This window comes from Etheostoma spectabile, chromosome 13 (assembly GCF_008692095.1).
Source record: "Etheostoma spectabile isolate EspeVRDwgs_2016 chromosome 13, UIUC_Espe_1.0, whole genome shotgun sequence".
NCBI classification, from domain to species: domain Eukaryota; kingdom Metazoa; phylum Chordata; class Actinopteri; order Perciformes; family Percidae; genus Etheostoma; species Etheostoma spectabile.
Window position 1 is genome coordinate 19872852 of NC_045745.1, and position 23504 is coordinate 19896355.

A 23504-nucleotide genomic window follows, 5' to 3' on the forward strand; every position below is an offset into this window, starting at 1 on the left:
TCAAGGATGACTGAGCTTCTCACCCTATCTCTAATGGAGACGCCAGCCACCCTCCTGAGGACCCCATTTCAGACGCTTGTACCCTGGATCTAGAGACGTGAAAACACATTCAGTGTAATGCAATACAAAAAAAGTCTAAATTCACAAGTGCAACATCAGCAATGGCTTTGTTGTATTTTCAAGTGCCAAGTAAGCAGTGAGCCAGCATGCCCAACCAGGACCCTGAAACTTAAGCAGCTAAATGGAAGTTACCCATCATTCACTTTATTATTTACACCTGTGCTTTTACTAGTGTGACTTGTCAAAATGTCTTCTGTGAAAAAGACCATCAGTGTGACATTAAAAGAAAATATCTTGTTAGGTCAATGTGAATTGTCAAATGACCACAAACATAGTAACATCGTAGACTTGTAAACCATCCATTAGCATTATTTGGATGGCTATAGTTAAAAAAAAGTTGGCGGTTTGCAAATTTCAGTTTGTGTTTAATCCAGCGGCCCTTTTGGACAAAAGCACTAGTGAACTAGTTTACAAATGCATCGTTGAATTTCAAGTACTGCTAATGGTAACTGAGCCTGGATAGTGAGCTAACCCGGTAATGTTATCACTGTTACCGTGTTACAAGCCAACGCATTAAGAGTTTGTTGTAGCAGCCAATGTAATAATAACTTTATATGGCACATTTCATAAAATGACCAAGTGACCACCAACCAAGTTTAATTGGGATTTTGCACGTTGTCTTTTACTTTCCCTTTTAGCTTTTAGTTGTTCTTAGTTTATTTCCTTTTTTGGAGTCATGGTTCCACCTGATGAATGTAAGTCCAATATGAAATTCATTTTTTGCTCTGTTTTAGGTCTTTACCAACTCCTGAGAGAAACATCTGTCTCTTTAGCTCCCAACTGCTCCCCTATGTTCAATAGTTGCTAACTTTGTCATTTGATGCATAGGTATTACATAGATTATAGCCTTGTTAAAAAAGAACAGAAGTAAAAACAATGAATTAATTACTAACACAATGAATGGACAAGATGAGGGCAACACAAACAACTTAATCTAGCAGTTGTGGCTCTGAATGGCTGAGTGGCTTTCAGTTTTACTTAGTCATGTACGAAGATGTCAGTGAGCCTCATTTCTGATTCTCCACACATCTTTCTTTACAGGGATCAATATTGTTTTCTGTTCTCCAGTGAATGTGCAAGAGGATTCAATTTTGGACTCTACTTTCTGTTACTTGATGTCAATGTCCATCTCACCAATAGAATAGACTTAGATGAAGTAGTTAACCTCAGTGTAGACTCTATTAATCTCACTATACACAAACACACATTCAATACTGATACTGATTTTTGTCAACACATGCAAAATAATGACTAGGTCGTGAGCACGTTGAAACAGTTACTCTTTGTGTGTGCTTGCACTTTAACAGAAAAACTGTCTACATGGATTTTAATGTGCGTGTGAATGCTGAGCTAAAACATGTGACCATACATTATATACACAATGGGTACATCCTCACCTGAGAAATAAGAATCTGGATCTGCTATGAGTGAGTTGTTTTTATTTTATTTATCCAGTACGACCACATCCATTCTGCTCTATGAATATATATTGAAAACTTAACACTCATGGAATTCTCTATTTTTTATGCTGAGGAATACCTAGAGTCATTATCTCTAGGTCTCTGGGTCAGACTGAATCTGCCCTGTGGTGATAGGCAGGAGGGAGGTATCTAACACACAACAAAGCAGTGTGAGATAGAAAAGTGTGTATGTGTGTGTGTGTGTGTGTGTGGACATATTTTGCTGCTTTTCTTGAGTGCACAGTGTGGGAGCCAGCAGAGATTGTGATAGATAGGTGGACGACATGTGAAATAGAGGTCACTTCTTCATCTGAAACACTGGAGGAAAGCCTTTACATTCAATATTTAAGTTTTAACACTCCTGAAAGTTAAATATTGAAATATATTGCATGTGCTTCTGGCTCAGGAACAAAGCAGGTCTGCTCATTTGGATTCCAAGTGAATGCCTTTTGCCATTTTATCAGATGGCTAAACAGCGTAGAAGCTCCAATTATTTTGAATTTTACCTTGCCTGAACTCCCAAAAGACAGAATGTAACTCAATTGGAATAAAGTGGTTATTTGTCAGTGACAATAACTGTCCTATCATGTGAATGTCACTGTGCAGTCTGGGGCGTGGATGCAATGTCTTTGTGTGATAATGTGCTCCTCAGGTTTTATTCTGTACAGCTATGTTTAGTTATGACAACTCTATATTGATAAGTTTTAATTAGATTGAAGTGTTTTGTGTGCAGTTATGCTTATTATAGATCCACAGATGATATATAATTTAGGAGTATAGACTGTAGAGGAACATATTACATCTGCCCCCTTCACAAATCTGACATTGTGCAGCACACCTGAATCCAAAATGCCTCACTCCCAGACTGAAAATTCTGATCCTGTCCTTTTCGGGCTGGCAGAGTCACAGGGCTGAGCAAGGAAACCCTGGAGGCGTCAGCACATGGGCGGATGATTAATACATCTTGGATGAATCCTCCCACCTTCTCTTCAATAAGCTGATGCAGCTACATGAGTGCAGGAGTGCTTTAAGTGTTCATTTGTACCAACTGCCATCCGGCTTCACAAAGCTTTCTGCCACACAGTATCTCTATCTACACCTCCACTGTCTCTCTCCATTCTCACTGTAGTCCAAAGCAAACTATACCACTTATATACTGTACATGTTACATTAAATATGCATGTTATCAGAATAGGGCTACTGTATAGCTTTGTGTAAATTTGTCTGAATGTAATAAATATAATTAAATGTTATGAACAGCTAATGGTTCTATTACCTTTTAAATGTCCATCTCTCAATCTTAAACATTAACTGTGCACATCTGCAAAGTTCTAGCATCTAGCAGTTACCCTAACCATCTACCATATATTTGTAGAATAATCTGGTTGAGTCTGAAATGATTAGATTTAAAAAGCTAAATTCTTTTTTTTCCCTTATCCTACAAAGAAACTTGATCTTTAAATTACAATCAATACTTAGGAAAAGTCTACAGTAAATCTAAAGATGCAAGTACTGGGAATAGTAATGAACATAATTTGCAAAAAAACAAGTGTTTTGCCTTTAAATATATCAGTGAATACCATATGTTGCATTATTCTCAGTTTGTCCACTTTGTCCCTTTTTACTCTGTTATATGTTGTTCTGATGCAATGACCGCATTTTCCCCAGAGTCATTAACGTTTGATCCATTTGTCTAATCTAGCCTTTCTGATTAGGATACAATGCAAGCAAAGGTTGAATTCAGTCCACATAAGATGACAGAAATCAAAGGATGAAGACCAACATAAATCTTAGATCTGGATCTTTTGCCCAATACAAAGATAGAAAACAAGATGGCACATGGGGAATGAAAAGATGGGTCCTTCCTTTGTAAATGTTCTGAATTAATGTTTGTTGTAGTTTGTCTGATCCCTACAGCACACAGATGACAATACGTTCTGCAGTTTTAAAAAATCTGGCTCCAGTAGAGTGGTAATTACTGAGCGAGAAGAGATAGAGAAACTTTGAAAGATTTGGAAGACACGAGGAAAGGAGAGGAAAATGAGGGAAGCACAGGAAGTGAAAGAATGAAGGTGGATGTGCTAGTAGGTGTTTATTATGTGGATTTAGTAGGAAACAGAATGATGGTAACAGGCAATTTTAAGATGTTGTCAATGTTCAATAGCAGCCTTTCTACAACAGCTTGTAATTATCACACCCACACTTTTGAATGAAATAGCAGCACTTAGGAAATGCTAATCAAAGGTTAAATACGCTCTTCAGAAAGCAATGTGTCACAGCTGTTTTTTAGACTAGGATAACCTCAACAGCAGAGGATAAGTCTCTCCTGTCAAAAATAGTTGCAGCTTTTCCTTAATTAAAGTTGTGATTGAATGGGCTAAATGTGCCCTGATGTGCTACAAGCTCACACCTCAGCATGACACACAGAAGTCAAAAGTTTAATGGAACATCAGTGATGAAGAGGTCAAGCGAAGGGTAAGTTCATACACAAACACAGATATTAGAACAGCCATACCGTAATGATTCAATTCAATTAAATTGTATTTATAATATCAATTCATAACAACAGTTATCTCAAGACACTTTAGAGCTAGAGTAGGTCTATAACACTATAATATACAAGAACCCAACAATTCAATTCATTCCCACAAGAGCAAGCATTTAGTGCCATAGTGGCGGAAAAACTCCCTTTTAGGAAGAAACCTCGGACAGACAGGCTCTTGGTAGGCAGTGTCTGATGGGGCTGGTTGGGGGTGTAATGAATAGTGGCAATAACGGTCACAATAAAAGATAGTGGAACAGTGACTAGAAATAGTAGCTTTTGGTAGGTCATGGCATAGCAGAGCACAGCAGGACATAGATGATGTGTTTTGGTATGTGAAATCTATGCACCATTCAGCTTGTAAACTTGTATGCAATGAAGGCCTGGCCAAGGTAGCAATGTAGAAAGTTGCAGACGTTTGCTCCATGTCATTGCAGACCTGCTGTATTAAAATGCATTAGTTATGCTAATAAACTGGCAACTTACTATATGTACCATATTGTATGTTGAGCGCTATTGTTAGCTGCATTACTAAGAAGCTATAGTGAGAGAGCGACAGAGAGCCTGTTCTGTGGCTCTGTGGCACAGTTTGAGTAAAATCTAGTAATTTAAGCAAGAAGCAGATGAGTCGGGGGTATAGTGCATGGTTCAGGTGTTACAATTGGCCACAAATAGCCTCATGTACAAATTACCTTTTCTGTAGGAAGCCTAGGAAAACACAAGCTAACTAACACACAAGCACACTTCCAAACCAACAAAAGCATGACCTTTTACCTAACCCTGCATGAGCTGTCAACTGGTTGTGTTTACTGTATATGTTTCCTTGCAACTAGAGGCACGCATTGAAAATCTTAGGCAAGATAATATTACTACCAGCAGTGACACCAAGATGACTCACGTTGCATGGGTTAATCCACAGTGTACTGCTCAAAAGGTTTATTAACATCCTGACAGGACATCTGTCTGGGTTAATTGAATACATTGTGAAGAAAATGCTCTCAATCACAATCACAGGGATTTTTAGTTCTTCAAGCAGTTTCTTTCACTTCTCTGGAAGGTACGTCATAGTTTTTTTTAACTAATAATCAAAGTTAATTAAACTACAATGATGTGTTTTTTAATAAGCAGCAAAACATCTGAATTTGCTTATTGTTTTTAGTGAAACCACTATAATACAAGTCCTATTTGAGGCTGCATTATTACTTCCCTATAATATATCAGAGATTACTGGCTGTCACGGTTAAAGCCCTCTTTCTACTTCCATAGGTTTCAGATAAAAAAAGAAACAACTGAAAAATGCTATCAGCTAAGCACCACAGAGGATGTGAGGGCCAGAGCCAATAATTCTGATGTTTTATGATCAAATGAATTCACTGCTGAGTCTGTGTGTGTGTATCTGTATGTGTGTGTGTGTGTGTGTGTGTGTGTGTGTGTGTGTGTGTGTGTGTGTGTTTGAGCTTATAATCAGACCCAGAATGGAGGCCAGAAGTTCTTCATCCCTTCACCTTCATTACCATTTACAACTGCAGCTTTAGATAACTATGGTGATTTTATCCATTGAAACAAAACCACCGATTTATTGGTTTAATGACCTTGCACGACTTCATGAGATTAGAGGTAACTTTTTGAACCACAGACCATACTGAAGCGGTTGAAAATAGATATTTACTTTCAGCATGTCAACATTTAAGAGATGTAAGCTAAAGATGTATTGGTTTATGTAAATTATTATTAAATTAATTTATATGCACATTAAACTTTTGACTGGATGACCAAAGAGATCATAGTGAATGTGTATACCAAATTATGACATGGATTGCCAATAGTTGTTGAGACATTTCCCTTAAAGTGGACAACTTATGCTTTTCCGTGTTTTCTGTCATATATACAATGTTGCAATGTCAGATTTTAATGTTAAACACGGCCAAAATATATTTCAGAGAAATCCTTGTGAGCTAAAATGTTCAGAATCCCAACTATCCTGAACACTCCGGTTTCAGCAGTTTTTTCAACTCTCGGCTTAGTGTTACACAATTCTAAGCCGACCTTCTATGATTGGTTATCTGCACCAGGCAGGACTGGAGTGTTTTTTAAGCTACTGCGTTGTTAACATTGTTACATCTGGGTACATGCTAACAACAGTAAAATATGTGATCTTGGCTGCCAATTTGTTAAATTGTCCCAAATTTCAGGTCGTATTACTCTTGACTCATGTCCAATTGAGTAGTGTTTGGTTTAAAAGCCTAAAATTGTTGACGGTAGAAAGTGCTGCTTCGTTCCATTCCCATCTTACATTAGCCTATTGCTTACTATTAAGTAGCTGCATGCTAATGCGAGATAGCTGTAATCTTGGTGGCCAATGTTCATCATTTCTCCCCAATTTCAAGTCCCATTACTGCTTGTACATGTCCCGTTGTGTAGCATTTGGTTTAGAAGCCTTGGTTCAAAGTCCTGCTATACTCTGTTGCAGTAGCAGGGCCTGAAATTAACACCCGACCACACACCGAGTGCAGGTGAATTTTGCAATTGACAGGTAACACTGTCAATAGCAGCCACATTGGCAGGTAGCCAATGAGAATTGAGTGATTCAGACACGTAAATATCAGTAAGCAGGGTACGCAATTGCTTACGGGCCCGGACCAATCAGGTCCGAAATTGAGTACAGCTACATTATTGTAAGTGCTATGATAACTTAAAGTCCAATAAGTACTTTATCAAATCGTATGAATATGTGTCCCAGCCCCGCCCAGGATAGGATATTATGTGCCTTATGCTGGATAATTAATCAAGGCACCCGCCACCCCCGCTACAGCACGTGATGACAGCGCAATGGCCACGAGTAGGCTACCATGAATAGGACAGTATCGTTCTCATAGAGAAACAGCAATTCCTGTTTTTCACCTTTATGAAGCAAAAAATGGCTGGGAAAAAGTGACATTGGCCCACATTGGCAAGTTAACTTTAGGCTGTGCAGTAGTTCCAGCTTTAACTAGTGAAACAACAGCAGACAATCTGGCCAATCAGAGCAGACTGGGCTTTGTTGGGAGGGGGGCTTAAAAAGACAGGTACTCCAACATATGATCTCATACAGAGGGTGAAAACAGGTGCAACAGCCAAAAATAACATGTTTTTTTGAACATTAAAGCATGTGAAAATGTTTTAGTAAAAACACAAAATAAAAGTATAAACATGGAAATGCTATATAATAGTTGCCCTTTAAAACCACAAATGCCTACTTTATGGTGGCACAAGAGGAAAAGTCAGGCCATTTTCAAAGTCATTAAGTTACATCATCTGACCACCAAGACCAATGTCTGAACAAAAATTCATTTTGAGATGTCAGCCTGGATAAAAAGTGCACCGACCTACAGAAACAACAGATTGATATTATCATCCAAAGAGACAGTATGGCTAAAAAAAAATCTCAGAAATGACAATGATATCTGAACTGCCAGCTGACTTGCATTCAGGGGACAGGCTTCAACAATACTGTGATCAATGCCTCGATGAGATGCTGTCAGGCTCAATTCTAGAAAGTTTTCTACATGTACACGCCTGTAATGTCTACACTGTGCTACAGGCATGGAGCAGACTCTGCTGTTCTTCATAGGTTTAATGGGAACAGTTTGGGTAGACTTTGGGTAACAGATTTTATAGCCATCTGCCTCAGTCTGTTATACTGCATTTTCTGTTTGTTATACACAAGAAATTGGAGTTTGCTCATGTGAAGTACATCATGAGCTGTCAGTTTCCTTATCTGTCTTCATAGTTATTTTCTGCCTATGTGGGCAAAGCTACCCCCAAATTGTATTGTTTATATCAAATGCATCACATATTTAAATGTATTAATGTATTATAGTGATTTCAATGTAGTTATTTACAAACGGGAAGTGTCCATAAGGCATCATTTAGTTTAATGCTGTGTTTTCCCCTCACATTCCCTGAAGATAATGAAGATGTTGAGGTAATATGTCAAATCTATGCCAACAATTTAGGAGAAATCCCCCTTTGTAAGGCATAGCAAAACATACTGTAGAATAAAATATTTACTATTCTTCTTATTCTGACATGTTGGCCATACACAAACACATGGGAATGTGTAACCTCAGAAGATGCTATTTGTTTATAGAAAGCTGTTTATAACACCTAAAATGTATATAATAATTCCCTTTTATGATATGCTGTAACTCCCTCAGTTTCAGGCAGGAATTTAAGAACGGAAGCTCCAAACCAGAAGGATGATTGGCATGAAAGTAATTAATCCAGTTATAATGATCTCAGCCTGTCAAAAACTGAACAACAGTATGTCTGTACAAGCAGCACCCAGAACAAAGGGTTTACCTTTTGCAAGCGGGAATTTGCCTCATTATCATCATGCGAGGTGGAGATTGGGCAAATGACACATGAAAAGAAGAGGTCAGTACTCGCAGGCTTGAATGGCAAAAATATGAATTTGCAAAGCTCACAGTGATTGTTGAATTGACAGAGAATGCACCTAATGAATATATGAATTATAAACAAGATTTTCTTGGCACAGAGGGAAGCTAAATTCAAACGATAGATTGAACAATTCATTTTCCAAATCCTCGCCGGAACGTCTGCCGCCGCAGGATCTTCCACCGGATGTTCCTCGCCTTGCAAAACTAAGTTGGTTTAGGGAAACATCAACAAATTTCAAGGTAACAAGCTATTTGCTGAAAATGGCAACTTTTGAAGAAAATTTGAATTGTGTAACAAGGCAGGCGTGCTTGTTTCCTTCAGGGAATGATTGTAATGCTTTACAAAGAATATGTTTACGACATTTACTCTCTAACAAGGACGTTTTGGGACTGGTAGGGATTTGCTATGAACATAATACACATGGCGATACACTGGTAAAAGCAAATTACGTTAACCCTTTAAAAACTGGCATTAAAAACTAATTTTAGCCTGAGACATGAATTGCAACAATTTTTGGTAATACAGCTTTGGTAATGACTTCTGCAATGTCAGGCATTTCACTAATCTTCGTCAGGGCTGGCTTTCTGAATACTCTGCTATTTGATCCCTCCTTAACATGAGTGTTGTGCGTTTTTACACCAGCTTGACTAAGAAAATTATGATATTATAGTTGTCTATGTTTAGTCTTGAAAATGATGGCTTTTGAATTAATTATGATGTTTCAAAGGTTTCCATGATTATGTAAGTCTGAGTCTTTGACATTGAAATTTCTATCACAAATATCTAGCCCATTTTGTGTTATTATATTTCAAAATAAAATGGGAGAAAATCTTTTGCATCACAAAAACGTAATTGGACTCTGGTGTTTTCACACCCTTCCCTTCACTTTCTAATGCCACGTTCTGTATACTCACATGATCATCAATGTAGCAGGTTTGTACATTACCTTGTGTGTACCCAGATTGTGATTTTCTCTTTCTCCTTTTTCTGTAATTGTAATGTTTTGGATGTTGGACATGATTTGCTTTTGGAGTGATCAGTTGCTTCATGATGGGCTGATTTCAGGAAGGTTGTAGCAACGACTAAACAGGATGACAGTCATCTTTGCCTCTCTGTTTCTCTCTTTCTCTTTCTTTCTCTCTCTCCCTCTCTCCCTCTTTGCTTCTAGTGTGTTTGCGTAGTCTGTCCTCTTTCCGGGTTGCATGGCTCTAGCTCTAGCTGTTTGGCAACAACTGGAAACTGACATCTTTCTAGATCGATCTTTTTCTTTTTCACATTCTATGTATAGCATTTTGTCATATGGACAGTCTATATTGTATTTATATTATGTTGGTCTATTCCGTACACAACATCTATTGTATGTGTGTCTGCCCTGGGAGAACAATCCCTCTTCAGTTGTTCTTCCTGACATTTCTTCCATTTTCCCCCATTAAAGCGGTTTGTTTGAGGAGTTTTTCCTCATCCATCGGTCTGAAACGGAGAAAGAGTGTAAAATGCTATACAGATTGTAAAGCCCTCTGAGGAAAATGTGTGATTTGTGATACTGGACTATAAAATAAGATGTACTTGACTTGACACCTCAAGCTACAAGATGCTTAATGTTGACTGCTTATCCAGATGAATAACTAGAGTTAGGGTTGGAAATTGTACAGTTGAGCTAGCCAAAGGCAAAATGTTCCCAGACTGGAATCATGGTTTCCACAAGCACTCTACTCCCTTACAGTCCAGTCTAAATCATACTTCCCTATCGGTATATGTGGGCTACTCCCAGAGGTTTTCTGGCACTGTTGTAGATGAGTCAGACACTTTACAAACACCAGAGAAGAGATATTGCAGCCAGGTGGTGTTATTGAATAGGTCTTCACAATGCATTTATCTTTCTTCATCTGCATTTGCGTTACCTGCACTTCTAGTACTTTCTTTAATCAAAACACCTCTCTTTTTGCTGCTCATCTCTTCTCCAGAGAGTCACTCTTTCTGTGTGAGTATATGTTTTTTTCACTAGTCTTTAAATGGTTTACAGTATCTGAAACCACTCATCTTTCAGAAACTTATGATAATTCAAAAGGCATCATTCATTACTATTGTTCATGGTTTTTTTGATGAATGAAAAAATGCACGCAGAGCAGATGTGACAGTTAGGATGAAACATGAACAGGAGAGGCCCGCACTAAAGAAGCAGTGACAGAAAATAATTTATGGAGATGGGCAAAATGCATTTTATCGTAGCTTAAAGAAAGACACATGTCTCTTGACCAGGCTGTTTTACAGTAAACTTTGAATTTCATAACTAATGCTTAGGCTTGCTTAGTGCTTCATCCTGTGGGACTAGAGGTATTTTATCTCATAAGAACACCTACTAATAAAGAACTCAACATTTTTTTAATGTAGTCTTACAGATAAATCCAAAAACTTTTCACATTGAAATGGTAAACCTCTGTAAATCAAGGGAGATTAAAAATATGTTCATAAAGGGTGAACACCTGTCTGCAGTACTTTTTAAGGATTCCACATGTTTTATTTCATGTAAAGAGTGGAAATAGTACTCTCAACTTCAAATTTAAGTAAATCCAGATATGGGTGTCTTGTAAAATTGTATACAATTTGACATAAGACTACTATCAGACTTAAATGTGTCTCATAGCCACAGATTGTATTTTCCTTTGCCCACCACATACCACATTCCATTGCCCCAAACTCAATCCTTAAGATATTTCATTTCCACATTCAGTTTGGTTGTTCAAGGGAGATTAGGTTTATCAGCAGAGCAATTACCATTTCTAAAAAGAGCCTGTGGTCTTATTTAAATATAAGGATGATGGGAGAGAGAATTCTTCTGATACCGCATTTGCTGCTTTGAATTTTACTCTAACAGAGCAGTAAACAGATTAGGGGGATTATAAAAAGCCCTCATTCGCTCCTCGGTGGCCATACACAGACTGACATAATAATCTTACTCTAATGTATTGTCTGGAAATTTGCCGGAATGTGTCATTCATTTTTGTGGTGATTAACTGAAAAAATCTTGAAAGGCACACTGTGACAGCAGTGCTGCAGCTACAGTGGATGTTAATAGGGCACAAAGAGTGTTAGATATGAAAAAGGAAATGGGGAAAGTTGGCATGTATAGAATGATTTCTTTTTTTCTTTGTTAATGTCACAACCATAAAGGCATGTCCAGGAGGCCATACAGGGTCACTGATCAGTATGGGGCACAACAGTTACAATAAAAACAGTAAGAAAAGGCGAGTGCTGCTAGTCAAGAATCATGATAATAAAATAAAAAAAAGTTAAAAATTTAAATTTGAAAATAAAAAGAGCAAGGTATGCAATTTATAAACTTTTCATTCAATGAAGCATGGCATTATTTTGGAAATCTGAAAACTGTAATGATAAAAAAGAAAAGAAAAACAGGATAAAAACCGTCATGGCTGAGAAACTACATTTCTTATGATGATGCTTTAAATATAGTAATTTCATGAGTTTTCAAACTTGTGAATGATTTTACAAAAAGATAAGACTTACAAAAATCCACCAGATAAACATTTATAATTAAAAAAACATTGCAATGTTACCTCCTTTCTTCCTATTACTTGTGTTTTTTTCACTTCAATCAAAATTTGAGGTTAAACATATTTGTATTCCTTCATTATCTCTATCTTTTAGAATTGTGTACTCCAAGGACCTGTCTAGATTTTCCTGTGATGACTCACTTAAGAAGAAAGTGTAGAAATAATATCTGCGTAATAGCACATCTGGATTTAGAAAATAATTCATACAGTGACAGCTGTTTAGCAAATACATGTACACTGATACATACTGTATGAAGGATGTTTTATCTTTGTACAAACATACAAGTCCTGGACGTGGGTCATTTACTGTTTGTTTTGATTTGGTGAAATTGAAGGTCGTTAAGTAAGCAAAATGCCCACATATGAGGCTAATTGTGCCATTAACGCCAGATATAGTACATGCTGTGCGCTTTCAAATTACAGAATAAAAAGGAGTAAGGAACTGTTGCAATGTACAGCAAACAGATGAGTCCTTTCATCCTGAGCAAGTATTGCTTATGTCTGTAGCAGATGGGCACAATCATAACAAGGAGCTTTATTTATTCAGGCTCATTTACTGTGTCTAAAAAGTGCTACCAGATTGTTCATTTTAGTGGTATAAGGCTGAATGTTTGACTAATAAATGCATGGTTGGATGGAGAGGATCAATTGACTCCAAGAGAAGAAAACATCAACAGAATAAATATAGTTTATTACTTTGCTACTAATTTCAGAACCTTGATGTCATTTCTTATACTACACAATACTATAGACACAGTGGAATCATTGGACAAAATCGGAACTGTATTGATGAAAAACAATACAGTACAATCACAACATAAGTTTATTTGAATCTTGAAAGCTAAATAATTAGCTAGGAAATAGAAAAGGAAAGGCAGTACTGTAAAACATCAAGTGCAGTGTTCCTCAACTTGCTTGTACTGTAAAAAGCAAAACAAAGAATGGATTAATGTACTACTACATCTTCATCAACTCTGTCATGTGGATTTGGCCTCAGGTTCTCATCTACATCGCACGTAGCCAAACATCTTGGAAAAAACCTTTGGGCATGGGGAACAATGTGGTGCTAGTATGTGTATGTACATATATATGTATACATACATACTGTGTGTATGTATGTATATATATATATATATATATATATATATATATATATATATATGTATACATCTCAATCATCAGTAATGAGTTGGCAGAATTGGACAGACATTTCCAAGGGCCTACATGCATACAGTGCAGTACTGTCAATACTGTAAATAGTCTTACAGTGAATATGGTTCACGGGAACATAGAAACAGTGTCTGATAAACAGTAGTACATTACAGTAAAGAATGATGATGAAATATTACATCCAGATAATGTAGTCTAATTGGTTCATGCTCCACGCTAATTGCCGTAAATCTATCTTGGTATATTGAAAGTTTCCTTATCTAAACATGGAATATTGTTTTTGTCTTTATACAACTATGCATTAAGAGTAATGCAACAGTTACTTATCATTTTGAGCAGTTGTTGAGCAGTTGTATCAATTGATAGATGAACAAATGATTTTAGTGTTAGAGTTTTGGAAAAATGTCCATTTTGATCATTAGATGTGAGTTTTGGGTCCAGAGTTTTGAAAAATGACGTTGAGGTTCTGAAATTAGTGCCAAAGTGATTGTAAAAAACTGTAGTCCAACAAATGAATCTATGGACAGGGATTTATCTAGTTTACCTCCCTTGGCATCAGACATGTCAGCGAGAATTGTTCTCCTTGGATGCATCCATCCAGTTCTGAATCTGCCAGCAATGTCAGCCTCAGGATGTCAGAAACACACCAGAGTTGTGTGTGCGTGCGTGCGTGCGTGCGTTTTGATTCAGGACTTACCCAGAGTACATGAGTTTTAGATGTATTCAGTAAAAGGGATATGAAGTATTAGTTTCTAAAAAAAAAAAAAAACATGTCTTGACTTCTGTGAGATTGCGTGTCCTCAAGTTCATGACATTTCAGATACAGTGACAGACCTAGCATTTGTAAAGGAGTTAACATGGTGAACATTTGCATCAAAGTCACAGAGCACTCCAGGCATGTGTGGCCAGTCACATCAGGTTTTGTAGTAAAAGAGTGTGCACAGATGTAACATTTTGTCTTCTGTCTTCGTCTGTATCTGCTGTTTTTATTCAAAAATAGAAGAAAAATCAGGACAATGGACCTCATTTGTTAATGTTTACTAAGATCAGCCGCAAAGCAAAATAATTCAATACAAACTTTTTGATTGATCAAAAAATGGTTAAATCATAATAAAGAATGAAATAAAGGTAGATATTGAGGACGTTTTCCAGTAGCCAGTCACGTCACCCTCAGGACTATGAGACAGACAACAGTACTTTATGTGTCTGTCAGACAGAGGCGTGTGTGCGTGCGTGCCTGCCTGCGTGCGTGCGTGCGTGTGTGTCTGTCCTGTGTGCAAATCAGAACATATCTGTATCCACTGCATGTAACTGTGGCTGTCAGAGTAAGATCTTGATTCGATTGAGCAAACATCATGTTTGAAAATCAGAAGGATAGTCCAAGAGAGAAAAAGAAAACTGAACGGCGATTTTTCTGGATGTATATGTTATATGAGTTGCTGTTGCATCACAACGTTGTAAAATTGTGTGCTAATTCATACGCCTTCACCATATGGGGCATGAGACACAACTATACAGTCGCTGACAAAAGTCTTGTCGCTTATCTATTTTGTAGAAACACCTGCATTAACCTGACTTTTAATTAATCAATTGGGGTAAGAAATAGCTCATATGAAAAGCTAAAACCTCCCAAATGATGTTCAATGCATGAAATAAATTATTTCACTAAAAAAAGATTATTATTTAACAGACAGAAAGCTCAAATTTTGGCAAGACAAAAGTTTTGTCGCCTATACATAATTGAACAAATTTACTACAAATACTAAAATATGTAGAAATTAAATAGCGGGGCTGGAGATCCAAATTAACATCTTGTATGACTTCATGAGTTGAAGGACTGCATCCATGCGGTTAGCAAGGATTCATACAATGAATTGATGAAGTCATCAGGAATAGCTAGGAAAGCAGTCTGCTGCCTCCCAGAGTTCATCAATATTCTTTGGGTTGGTCTCCATGCCTCCTCTTCATCCTACCCCACATATGCTCAATGATGTTATGTTGGTGACTGGGCCGGCCAACCTGGAGCTTCTTGATCTTTCTTCGCCTTGAGGAACTTTGAAGTGGAGATGGAAGTGTGCGAGGAGCACCATCCTGAGAATTTGGCCTCTTTTATGGTTGGGAATATAAGAGGTAGCTAAGATTTTGGTATTTGAGACTATCGATGTTGCCTTCCACCCTGCAGATCTCTCACACACCCCCATACTGGATGTCCCAGACCATGATTTTTCCGCCACCAAACTTCACTGGTTTTGGGTGAATCTTGGATCCAGCGGGCTCCAGTAGGTCTCCGGCAATATTTGCGGCAACTGTGGTGTAATTCAACAGAAGATTCATCTGAAAAATCACTTTCTTTCTTCTCCAGCGTCCATCCTTTTAGCAAGCTGTGGGCCTTGGCCAATGCCACATGGTTTTCAATTGTCTTTTGTTTAGTACTGGCGTCTGGGCACTGATTCAACCATGGAGGCCATTTCAAGACAGATCCGACAAAAACGTTCTGGTTGACACAGAGACTTCAGGGGACCAGGTCTGGTGAGCCTGCTGCAGTGGAAAATGGGCTGGCCTTGGATTTCGAGCCAACAAACGGTCCTTCGAGCAGTTGTCTTACGGGGGTCGCTGACCTGGGCTTGTCAAAAACATCTCCAGTGTCTTCAAATGTTTTTTTAATCCTGTACTTGACGCTGAGACACATGAAGGGTGTCTGCCACATCAGCAGTGGATCTGGTCTTCAGCCTCTTGATAATCAAAACTTTAGTCTCAGGGTGAATCTTAGGCATGTTTGCAGAGTGTGTGCAGTTGATGTGAAGGTCTAGTGTACTGTGTTTTTTTTATACACACCTGAGAACTAATTGATCCATATAGTCCCAGGTGAAGTCATATGACAAGGACGACAACACTTATGTCTTTGCAAAAATTGACTCTAATTGACGCTTTACCAAGCTGTGAATATTACAATACTTTTTGACAGTTTCTATTTGCACTGAAACATTATTACAAAAGCTGTTGGGATTAAAATGAGCCATTTCTTGTAAATAAATCTTGATTAGAAATATATTTCAGCGGCACTTCAGGTCAATTTGTACACAAGCAACAAGACTTTTGTCAGGGACTGTAGTATTTCTGCGATAATCATTTGTACAGTTAAATTCCAGCTTTTCCTGTTGAAGGGACACTGAAGTGTTTGTGTGTTGTGTACGCCTTGTCAAATGAGTAGATTTAGGATTACTTAACAAATTAGTCAAGTGGACCAAAAAAGAAAGTGCAGCGTCCCTCAAGGCAGATGTGATTAAATGCCACAAATGATGGGATATGTGTTTTGTAGCACTCAAACAACAGCAGTAACAGAAACGTTGGCTCTGTACAAAGTGCAATTACGGTAGTTACTGTATATACTGTATCTGGGAGTTTCAATCTAAAGGAAATGTGTTTACAAAGAGAAAAACAAGTGTCCTTGTCATTTATTCTAAAAGAGCTGATGAACTGTCTTTTATATGATCAGCAATTCATTAATCAATTATCAACAATAGATATACAGATTGATCTTTACATAGTGGATTACACAAACTGTAAAAGTATAACAGAAGTACAATAATACTGACACAAAACAAACAACTAGAACCTTTAAAGGCAGAATTTTGCAGTTCTTATTATACATCCATGATATGGACCATGAGTGATCCAGCTTACCAAAGGATAATAACAGCCTACTTTAAAGTAAGGCCCTTCAGCCTTACATCTATGGTAGTGAGAACAACTGATAACGCCCATTTAATGGTCGTTTTTTTTTGGTCTTTTTGTGGTAGTCACTATGTCAAATCTCCACAGGATTTTCGAAATAGAAACCGCCTACTTAAGGAGAATTCCGTGGTTTCTTCTCGCAGGCTTTTAGCTTCAGTGTCTTTGCAAGTTTTTTTATGACTAAAGCTTTTATTTTGAAAAGAAATGACAATTTAAGAATTTGACGTGAATTGAGATTCCCCTTCCCTCTTCTGTCTCTGTTTGATTACATCATTGGGAAACAGGTTTTCTGTATGAATGGAAAATATTATCTGACTATGTTGTCTTTGTGTTGTCTCTGGTAGGTTTTTATAAATAAAGGAGAATGCAGCAGGGCTTAAAGGGGATTTTAAAATCTAACACATTCAACCTTTGTTCATCAACAAGTGACCAGATCGTTCTCTCCTTACTTCTTTCTTCTAAAAGTAGAGTGTGCTCTCACTCTGTAATTGTCTTCCTTCCTCTGTGGTTAATCCTCAGAGTGACTCACCCTGCTCTCCTTTTGCTCCTCATGTTTTATTCTCCCAATTACTTCTGGCATCTTCTTCCCACTGATTTAAATTATTTAATTATTTGTTTATTTATACAGTTTAAAGTTAAAGGGACAGTGCACATTAATAGACATGTTTGTAAATTTGCCATTTTAGCCATCCTGGCTAAATTGCAACTGCCCGCTCTGGGCAGGTGTAATGACAGCTAAAAAAGACACATAAAATACATTACACATACAGCAATACTATAACAGAGCACATTTTAGACAGAACACATAAAAACTTTAAAACAAGGACAACAATACCTAAAAAGAATACATATATATATATATGTGTGTGTGTGTGTGTGTGTGTGTGTGTGTGTGTATATATATATGTGATCGGTTGAATGCAGTAAACCAGTCAGAGGGAACTTTTAGGGCAGAATCAGTGTGGTAACACTACGTTGCAGGAATAGATCAGCATGTGTAAGCTGTTAGGTGTGTCTCACAAAAAAGGAGTTGTGTCAACTCTGTTTCACAGAAATAGATTAACTGACCACTGCAGAACAAGATGACTATAAGAAGCAACGTTATTCTGATGTTCAATGGTCACTCTTGTATTGACATTTGTGTGTATGCAGAGTCAGCTCACTGTGTCATGAACGTTTGTTCACTGTTTGAATAAAGCAAATAATTTGAAATCCTTGGAATCGTCATCTTGAAAGTCTTCATTATCGTCTCCTGATCTCAACCCTTTATCAACGTGTGTGTGTGTGTGTGTGTGTGTGTGTGTGAAGACAATCAAGCTCCTAAATAGGAGTATGGTCACATGATGCTTGATTGCATTTTGACCATGACTTTCATTTTAAATGAGTCATATGTGTCACAGTCTCTAATGAGTGATGGCAGACTTATCGGAGATTATGATTTCTTAGGCAGTAACAATAGTTTCAGTCTCCCTAGTTTCTGCTATGGTTGTAGAAATAGTGATTGGAAAATGTGGTTGCCCCTATTTCTGATGCTGAATCCATGGTACTGTATATGAAGGAAGAGAGTTTCTAGTTGACAGACAAGTTGAATGCGTAACGTTGTTATTGAAGTTCAGCAGCAAATCAGTAAGGAGGAGATAACCTACCTGGCTATTTCCCTCTGTTTCTCTTTCTTTCTGATCAGGTTTCATTGCCAGGTGCCCGTGGGATGAGACAGATATACTGCTGAAGCCCCAATTACAGGATAATTAGAGTGGGAAATCGAAGGGAGAAGAGAAGAATAGAGGACAGAGGATGGTTGAAGAAAGTTGTGAATACTAACTCAGAATTAACATTGTTCTCAATTTAAATGAGCCCCCAAACCCGAGCAGAAGTCATGATATAGTTACTTGAAAACATGCCGTTATTCAAATCTCAAGAAAATAGCTTTCTTAAGACATGATCATAAACTGATGATGACTAGGCAAAGAGGATTTGATTTATTATGGTTGCTGAGTGACCATACACATCATCAATAATCCAGTGAGTTGAAGCAAGCACAAAATTACATTTGTTCATTTTCCATTTAGTAAAACGATTAGCTGATTAAGCAATTAATTGATTTAAAAACCTACTCAGTCTTATCCAAACAATTAAATATAATATAATGCAGTCCATATCCACAGCCATGCAATACAATCTACCTTTCTGCAGTTTTGTTTAAACGATTCTAAACCTTTTTAACACAACTATTGAGACGTGTCTGCTGTTGGCTGAGGTGTGTGATGTGTTTGTATTAGATTGCATCACACAATGAAGTTTTATGTTACATTGTTAGACAAAATCCTGTGAAGACTAACTTGAACCCTGGTTTCAACATTTTGTTTTGCTTTGACGACCACAGCAGTCTTTTTCAGCTAAAGGTTTAGATAACCTAAAATGCTATTTTTATTCATAGGACATATGCAGTTGCAATGGTCTGAGATTGTTTCCTACACTGATTATTTGAGGGATCAGGTTGTTGTGGACCAATCACTGGAGCAAAGTGATTTGGTAAAGCTGGGCGATCAAAATCAAATATTTTGCAACGATATTGTTGGGTTGACTATTGGTGCTTTCACAAAATATTTAAACAAGGAGATTTTAGATAAATAATCATCAGTAATGTGGCTAAAATAATTAAGTGGGTAAAGTCAAATAATAAAACAGCTAGTTAAGTCTGGTAAATTCAAAAAATGGCATTTAAAAGCCTTTAAAACCAGGGTAAGACAACACTTATGCCATATCACAATATTTCAATATCCAACTTTAAGACGATATGTAGATTCTTATATCAATGTTTATAGCCCTATGATTTTTTGTCACAGGGCTGTGAACAATTAAATGAACAATTAAACAATTCCTTGTCCATGTTGGCAGGTCCAGCCTCTTTAGAAATAGCATGAGTCTTAAAATGAACACACTTGTAGACAGCAAGTGCACAAGAAATGCACCCAGGCTGGTATTTAAATCTGTCATCCTTTAGTAATTTAGTAATCCCTGCTCTCACAGAGCACAGTTTGCTGTCTGCATCACGGTGTTTTGGCATCCATTCCTAAATATGACTGACATCTGACCAGGGATTATCCCATTGCCCCAGTTTCACTGGGACTGTTGAGCAGAGAGTGCTGCGTTGCAAATAAGCTCCACAGACTACACAAAGATCTGTGTGTGTGTGTGTGTGTGTGTGTGTGTGTGTGTGTGTGTGTGTGTGTGTTGTGTGCGTGTGGGTGTGTTGGTGTGTGGTGTGTGTGTGTGTGTGTGTGTGTGTGCGTGTGTGTGTGTGTGTGACCGCCTGAAGGTCTGATAATTCATTTCCTTTGTGTGTGTCTGCCTCTTAATGTGATCAAGCATGAATGTCCAAAAAAATCATTCAAGTCTGTGGAGCATATGTTTATTGCTAAGGAGCATACTCCAATGTTTGCTTTCATACAGTGAGTGTGCGTCTGTGCATGTCTAAGGTAGTTAAAAAAAATTGTAGGCATGACAATGTATTTGTTGACCTATGACCAATGACTTTTCTTTCTTGAAATAATATAAATAATAAAAACCCAGTACACTGTTGAGCCATCATTTCTGTTTATTGTCATAACAAATGCTGCAGACAGCCAGATTATTATGCTCGGATGCCGCTCCCTGAGAAAGAGGCGAGACATCCCTTAACCCAGACATTTATATTCTAAATAATTGAACTGTGCTCAGTATTTTGAATATTATATGTACCAAACTCAGCAGGAGTGCCCCAGAAGCTGTAAGGGTTTGTGGACATAACTGACATCCCCCTAAATGGGTGGAAGAAACTAGGCCGAGACAAATAATGAACACACACTCACAGGGAGACATGCACTTAAATGTATTAACATTTTAACTTGTACATGCTGATTTAACTTACAAACTACACTTTCATCATGGCAGATTGTATTTAAATATGATAGATACACCATAACCATCATCAGTGTTACTATCATCATTTAATGCCGCAGATTATTTAAATTCACACACACACACAACACACACACACACACACACACACACACACACCGCACACACACACAGAGACCATTTGAAAAGGCCAGTGAGTGAGGCGACCTATAGCTGACTCAGTTAGTGCGCTCGCCATATGTTGGCTGAGTATTGCAGCGGCCCGGTTTTGAATCCAACCTGTGGCCCTATGCTGCGCGTCATCCCCCATCTCTCTCTCCCCCTTTCACATCTGTCCGCTGTAGCTCTATGTAAAAAAGAAAATAAATCTAAAAAGAAAAGTCCAGTGAGTAATTTATTTAAATAAGACACCATTTTACTAGTACATCACCTGTAATGTTAATGTAGAGAAACCCTACATTTTACATGCAACATGTGGATTATGTTAAAGGTGCCCTGCCACACGTATTTCATTACTCTGTGGTAATGTCTGATGTTCTACCATGGACTCTAACATTTTTTGTGGAAATAAATGCCTTGGTTACCTTGTTTCAAGCCATTCTGGCATGGTATAGAAAGCCTGCAAGAAGACTCAGATCCATTTGTGCCAGTTCTCATTAATATTCAACGAAATAAGCTGCTTGACTGTGATTGGCTACCAGCTAGCCAATGAGAGCCTGGCTATCAGTATCTTTTACCCAGCACAACTGGGCAAGCTCATGAATAGTAATGAGCTCAGGCAACATGACATCAGACTGACCAGCTTTTGTGATTAGTCGGATTTCTCTGCTTATTTGTTTTCAGTGGCTAGAGCGGACAGAGGAGGAAGCAGTTCATTTTCACATTCACAACATAACACAAACACATATGGACCTTACGTATTTCCAAAAATGCAAGTAAAAACAGTTTTGTGTGGCAGGGACCTTTTAAATATTTTCCACTCTTTTTAAGTACTGTATATTTTCTTGAGTAAATCGTGGCTGGCTCACTAACATCATCAGTAGTCCAACAGGCAGGCCAGCAAACCAGTGGACTGTGTGGTGTGGTGTGGTGTGCGTGACCAAATCTCTAGCTGATAGGTCCTAGCTACCATCAGTTACCATCAGTTTTGATCACAAGAGTAACCCTTTCTATCACCAAAGTGGCCTTGACACTGAACCTTTTGGTTTCTGTATACGTCTGAATGTGATGTTCATTTATCATATACAGTACAATATTTTCGGCCGTTTCAGGTCCGGTTGTCTCTCTTACAGTAGACTTGAGTCGCTAATGCTGGCTATAGTAAATACAAGTACATTTTACCATTTGACCTAACAACACCACAAAAGGAAAAATCTTCGGCGCAAAGTTACATCAGGCAATAACAAGCTCACAACTACCTGTTAAATGCTTATACAACTTATGGTTAAGTTGTCTTGTGGTCATGGCATTCATTTCTGTGCTCTCTGAGTCAACAGTGGAAGTAACGTGAAGGTAAAGCACTGCAAAGTCTCCGATGGGAGCATGCTGGGAGGGTTGGAGCCTACAAAGTGACATTGACACTCGAAACTGCAGTTCCCATCCTGTCTCCAAACAGTTAACTTTTTATAAACTAAACTTTTAACCATGACCTGTATACCAATGTGTCACACAGATCCTGTTTTGAATTATTGTTATCCTATAGAATGGAGAGGAGGGCTCGTCACAGTGGTGGATCAGAACATGTTTGAGTAAATTGTTTTTTTGACAGCCACATGGTTTATTTTAAAGGGTCGTGATAAACAATCTATTTTTGTCTGGTATGAGGTGTTGTGTCAAGAGAATTATGTTGCAAACTATAAACAAGCTTTTCTGAGAAATAAATCAGATCCTGACAGAACAACAGCACATTTTGTGCTTTGCAGTGACTCACCAGTGTGTGTAATCCATAGTGCACATTGTCTGTGTGTTTGTGATTTGGATAAAAGATGGTGACTGACTTGTAAAAAAAAACTGTAACACCAAGGAACAACTCAGCACAGACTTCATTTCAGTCAGATTTTTCATTATTGTAGCTAAAACACAGTGTTTTTCAACCTTGGTCAATAGAAAACATTGACTTGCATGTTTTGTGACTCCACTATGTACTGTACAGCTCCCAAGACAAGAGTGTCTCTAAGATCCCTCATATAAAATTCTTACAGAAAAAAACTGAGCATAAAAAGTGACAAATCAAACTTCAACACTCAATACAAAACTGTCAGCATCTGCCAATGTGCATGTCTTGATGTCTGTCTGTTGCAGAACTCCTGATCTTACTTACCTGATGAATTCTCTTCTCTTGTAATTCCCTGCGGGTCTGTCCCTCTCCACAGTTATTTTTCTCCTTCTCTTCCGTCTGTTTTCGTCCTCTACACCTCCGGGGGCCGACTGCTGAGAAGCAGCCTTTCTCTGACAGCAGGGGAGATGGCCGGGGGAAGGGTTGGAGGTCTAGAGCATAAATTACACAGATGGCCATGTGTGTGTACATTTGAGTGGTGTGTGTGTGTGTGTGTGTGTGTGTGTGTG

At 38.0% G+C, this 23504-nt stretch overlaps 1 long non-coding RNA gene across 1 annotated transcript in view; it reads right to left on the bottom strand.

Annotated features, from left to right (window-relative positions):
- LOC116701027 (uncharacterized) overlaps positions 1-6796 on the bottom strand; it is a 21637-nt gene extending 14841 nt beyond the window's left edge. Inside the window, exons 1-2 of the long non-coding RNA XR_004334792.1 lie at positions 6786-6796; positions 5647-5651 (exon numbers count right to left, since the gene is read on the bottom strand). This is a non-coding gene — a long non-coding RNA (uncharacterized LOC116701027). The remainder of the gene's footprint in view (positions 1-5646; positions 5652-6785) is intronic.
- Between the last annotated feature and the right edge of the window lie 16708 nt (positions 6797-23504).